We start from the raw sequence: 5,387 nt of genomic DNA on the forward strand, positions 1-5,387 counted from the left end.
GCGCTGATGTGGGTGGTCAATAAATAAGTATTTATCAAGCCCCTGCCACATGCCAGTCACTGAGCCTAGATCAGGGAATAGAGACAGTTGCCTTCAACAAACTTGGATGGGGAGACAGTCAATGAACACTCACTCAGACCTGGGTTCAAGTTCCATCTCTGTCCCTTACTATCAGTGTGACCTCCATCCAGTCATTTCAGCCTTTCTGAACCTGTTTTCCCATCTGTAAAATGGGGATGATAGCACTGTGGGCAGTTTTGGGAGCTGAATTAGCTCTTGTATGTGAAAATATCTAGCACTATGGATGTTATCTCATTTTACCTCTGTGATCTCTCCATTTTATAGATCTGGCAATGATGGCTCAGAGAGGATGGATGACCAGCCTAAGGTCGCACAGCCAGTAAAGGTATACAGTTGGAGAAAGAAACTTAGGCAGTTTGACTTCCAAATCTTAGTGTTTAATAATGACCTCCCAAGGGCATTTTGCTGCAAGATGGACTTGGAACAAAACGAGTATATCAGTAAAATGGGGTTGCACAGACCTGGCAAGACCACGGGGATAAATGCAGGAGTGATGGCTCTTCAGAGCTGCAGAGGGTCGTGGGCATGTTCTTCCTATCTCCGCGGCTTCTCACCATTCCGGCGATGTGCCCTCCTAGCCTGTGTTTGAGTTGGTGAGATAGGAGGAGGGGGAGGGGGAGGAGAAGAAGGAGGAGGAAGAAGAGGAGGAGGCAGAGGACGGGGAGGAGCTCTTTGCCTCCAAGAGGCCTGGCACCCCGGGCACCCACCCCAGCCCCCAGGTTGGGCTCTCTCCCTCCCTCCAGATGCCCAGCACCAAGGTGTCTTGGGAATCTAGAGCTCTAATAGAGGCGGTCTGGGTTTCCACCCTTGTAGCTTTTTCTGTTCACATGAGGCTTTCTTTCTCTTGACGCCCTTTCTTGCAGGAGCTTCTGGTCTTTTGGGATCAGCTTTTGTCTCTGAGACCTCTCAGATTCCCTGGGCACACTTTTGGAGCCCTTGCTCTGGCCTCCACTTTCCACGTCTCCTCTCTGCACTCCTAAAGGGTGAGTCACGGGGCTTCTGAGGTCTAAGGAAGGGGCCCAGACAACTCGGAGAGGAGCTTCCTCGGTCACTAGAAGGGGGCCCCTTGGTCATTACATGGACTGGCCACACGATGGCGCCATGGGACCATCAAGCACACCCAATGGGCTTCGGGTCCACTGTCATTTGGCTAATCTCTTTCTTAAATGTTCCACTGGCACCAAATGGTCTCTGCTTCATCTCATCATTGTCATCCTCCTCTGCCTGCCCCCGTCCCCCGCTCTCCGCTTCCTCGTCTCTGTACCTATGCAGCTGACCTCTGGGTCTCCTTCCTACCCTGGGCAGACAGACTCCAGTCACTGCTGGCTGTGCTAGAGAGGAGGGGAGAGGGAAGGGAGGGCAGAGCAGAGAAACTAGAAGCTGGCTAAAGAGGCTAGAGACTGTCTGATAAGGAAGGAATGTCTTACGGGCTTGATTCTCTGTGGTCACCTGGAGCTGGGCTCTGGGAAGCCTTTAGGAATGGGAAACAGAGCTTACATGTCAGTCCCAAGTAATATCTGGCAGCCCAGTTTAGGGTATCCAGCGCAGGTCTCACCTCCTGGAAGTGTGAGGGCCAGGGTGACACAGAAAAGGATGCCATCAGCCATCAGCGAGGCTCAGAGCTCCAGCTGGAAGTGGCTCTGATGGCAGATCCCGCTGCAGACAGCTGTGGCCCTTCCCTGGACAATGGTTTGGAAGCTGCTGGAGCTGCTGGCTGGGGTGGCAGGGTGTGATCTGAAAATTAGGCTTACTTTTCTGAAAAAGAAAAAAAAAACAAAAAAAACAAAAAACTCCCCAAACAACTCAGGTGAGATGACCAAGAGAGAATTCTACATGTGCTCAGAGAGCCGTGACAAGTCAGGATTATAATAATAATAATGAAAATCATTTATTGTGTACTTAGTACCTGCCAGACATTGCTGTGAGCACTTTTCATGGATTTTTTTATTTACATGGATTACCCTGTAAAATACGAAATAGGAGAGGATTTCTAATGAAAAGTAAGCCTGAAAAGGTGACAGACTCTCTTTTAGGACAATAAAGCCAAAGATACATGCAAGCTGGGAATAAGCCTTCCTGCTAAACTGCATCTGATTGTTGGAGGGGAGAGAGAAAAACATTTCCTTTTAACTCACAGCGTACATGAGGACCTATCATCGCAGCCTCTTCCACTTCAAACCATTTTCTTCCTAGTGGAAGGAATATTCTGCAATTGGAGTTGGAGCCTGATTTAATAAGGCAATAACCAGAGAAATGTGTTTCAATTGATTATTAAGCATTTGTTTATTAGGGCTCAGTAGCTCTGACCCAAATAGCTGCTAAGCAGTCATTAAACATCAAAGATGTTTCTGTTTATATATTTTGTTTATTTACCATCATGAACAAGCATTATTGCATCAATTAAATGTCGATTAGGGGCCCATGATTTGAATTAGATTATATACATAGTGTCAAATCATTTTCGCTTCTCTTTCAGAGATATAATCCATTTCTGTTTTAATATTAAAATATGGTCTGATAGAAGCGTTAGAGGCTGTGCTTGGTTGGGGCGACAAGGTGGTTTCTGTTCATTTCTACAGCTGATATTTCCTTTTCTTTTTGGTGTCTGCAGCCTGGAACTGGGTGATGATGACACCCAGTTATTGATTATTCGTGAGGGTGCCTTTTCACCATTATGATCTTTGCTTTGGGGGTTAATTTCTTAAAACACAAAACAAAACAATAATGTCCCTATCATGAAACCCTTAGATATTTATCTCCAAAGTTGCAGAACTCAGTTCTCTGAAATCAGCATTGAGATCAGAGATAATGCACTAGGAAAAAAGGTGTATTTGTCCTAGTCCCTAAGTTCAGAAGCATTGAAATAACATATTTTAACAGCATTTTTCCTTTCCTTTAAAATTTTTTTTATTTAACTGTTTTAAAGATTACTTTCCATTTACAGTTATTACAAAACACTGGCTGTATTTCCTGTAGGAGGAGCCATCCTTGAGCCCGTCTTGACCCAGTGGTTGGTGCCTCCTGCTCCCCACCCCTACCTTGCTCCTCCCCCTTCCCACTGGTAAGCACTAGTTTGTTCTTTATATCTATGAGTCTGCTTCTTTTTATTTAAAAAATAAAAGACTTAAAAAAATAATTCAAAGGAAAATTTAAAGACAAATACTTAATAAAATGAGATCACATGGAAATCTTCCTGGCTTTCTATGTCTGAGGAGAAAGGACTCGAAGGAGAAGAATGCCCTGGACTGGAACGCAACCTCACTGGCCCTCAGAATTTATCGTTCTGCTGTAATCAGTGGATGAATTAGGACTCTCCCTCATGGGAACTTGGAGATCCAGGCCTTCTGGGGGGCGGGGGGGAGTGGAACCCGAGACCAAGAGCACGTGACTGAGCCTTCTCCCTGCCCTGACCTCTGACCCTGCTCAGAGAGGCTGCTGAGTGAGCTGGCCAGGGTCAGCCCTACGGGAGTGGCGTGCATGGGAGTGGACGGGGTGCCAGCCAGGCTCTGGCTGCAGCCACATGAGGGCTGGAGGGCTCAGGTACTGTCGCCAGCTGTGAAGGGGCAGCCCTCAGGGTGTCAGGGTGGGGTTCAATCCAGGATGAGGAAGAGAAAGACGAGCATGCAGAGGAGAGGCGTGGGGAGTGAGTGACCTTCTTGGAAACACCGGTCATTTGCCTATTAAAGAGATGCCAAGTTCTCTCCCATTTCCAGCCCAGGAGTTTTCAAACTTAAAAAAAAAAAACAAAAAAACTCTTTGTATACTTGCTTTACAATGTTGTGTCAGCTTCTGCTGTATGACAATGTGAATCAGCTATACGAATACACATATCCCCTCCCTCATGGACTGTCCTCCCCCACCATTTCGTCCCTTTAGGTCATCCCAGAGCACTGAGCTGAGCTCCCTGTGCCGTATAGCACCTTCCCACTAGCTGTCTGTTTTACACATAGGCAAGCAAGCAATTGCTCAGTCATGTCCGACTCTTTGTGATCCCATGGACTGTAGTCTACCAGGCTTCTCTGTCCATGGGATTTTCCAGGCAAGAGTACTGGAGTGGGGTGCTATTTCCTTCTCCAGGGGACCTCCCTGACCCAGGGATCGAACCCGGGTCTCCTGCATCACAGACAGACGCTTTACCCTCTGAGCCACCAGGGAAGCCCGTTTTACACATGGTGGTGTCTAAATGTCAATGCTACTCTCTCAATTTGTACCACCCTCTCCTTCCCCCAGTGTGTTCACAAGTTCATTCTCTATGTCTGCATCTCCAGTCCTGCCCTGCAAATAGGTTCATCATGACCATTTTGCTTTTAAGCAATAGAACTTTTTTGCCAAATGACATCCCACTTGAAGGTCGAATAAGAAAAAGCTCCAGCAAGGCTGAAATATTGGGGGTAGGGTGCATCTCATTTGCCCCTCAGGGCCCTTTACTCCACCGCACCCCAGAACATCTCTGCAGAAATCTTCTGCTTCTGGAAACCCCGCATCAGTGCATGGCTGACCCCAGTCTCAATGCCGGTTCCCAATCCCAGCCTGGGCTGACAAGGGAAGAACCACAGGGGATGAGAATATCTTCTCAAAGTCGTAAACCCACCTGGTTCTCTAGGGCTGGATTTGCCCTAGTAGTATCCTTTTAACAAGACCCCGAGGAATTCCCTGGCGGTCCAGTGGTTAGGACACGGTGTTTTCACTGATGTGGTCTGGGTTCAATCCCTAGACAGGAGACTAAGAATTGATTCTAGTCCAGCTGTCAGGGCTGGGATGAGTGAGGGTGGGGCAAGCCTGGTGCTTAGGACGTGGCATTTACAGAGATGTTCATTCTCCAGGGCTCAGCTTGTACCTGGGTTTCTCCCTTGAACATGACACCTAGACTCCTCACTCTCCTGAGCCCATCCTGACCCTGGTAGTAACCTTACAATAACCACCTATGGGATGAATCTTGCATAAGAGGTGATCCAATGGGCCTTGAATGAATGAAAACTATTCAGCCTGCCATAGAGAGCTGCTTCCTGGTTCTCCACAGGGCAGACAGCAAAGAGGACAGGCTGGTGGCAATATTCAAAGTAATTTTTATTACAGTTATTCTAAATTTAATTTTTGATGCTTACAAGGTACAAGACACTGTGCGAGATGATTTTAAAACATTCCTTAATTTTACCCTCACACCAACCCTGTGATATTAAACCCATGTCGTCAATGGGGAAGCTGAGGCTTTGAAAGGCTAATGTATTGTTCAAGTTCATACTGCTAGTTGGTGAGGAAGTTGAGCCTCATTCTCATGTCTAATATTCCCCAAAGCTTGGGATCTT

General features: G+C 47.0%; 1 non-coding gene across 1 annotated transcript; it reads right to left on the reverse strand.

Moving 5' to 3' along the window:
* Nucleotides 1-4,163: 4,163 nt before the first annotated feature.
* TRNAH-GUG (transfer RNA histidin (anticodon GUG)) lies at nucleotides 4,164-4,236 on the reverse strand. The gene has a single exon. It is a non-coding gene; the product is annotated as a tRNA-His (tRNA).
* Nucleotides 4,237-5,387: the final 1,151 nt, after the last annotated feature.

This window comes from Bos taurus, chromosome 13 (assembly GCF_002263795.3).
Source record: "Bos taurus isolate L1 Dominette 01449 registration number 42190680 breed Hereford chromosome 13, ARS-UCD2.0, whole genome shotgun sequence".
Lineage (NCBI taxonomy): Eukaryota > Metazoa > Chordata > Mammalia > Artiodactyla > Bovidae > Bos > Bos taurus.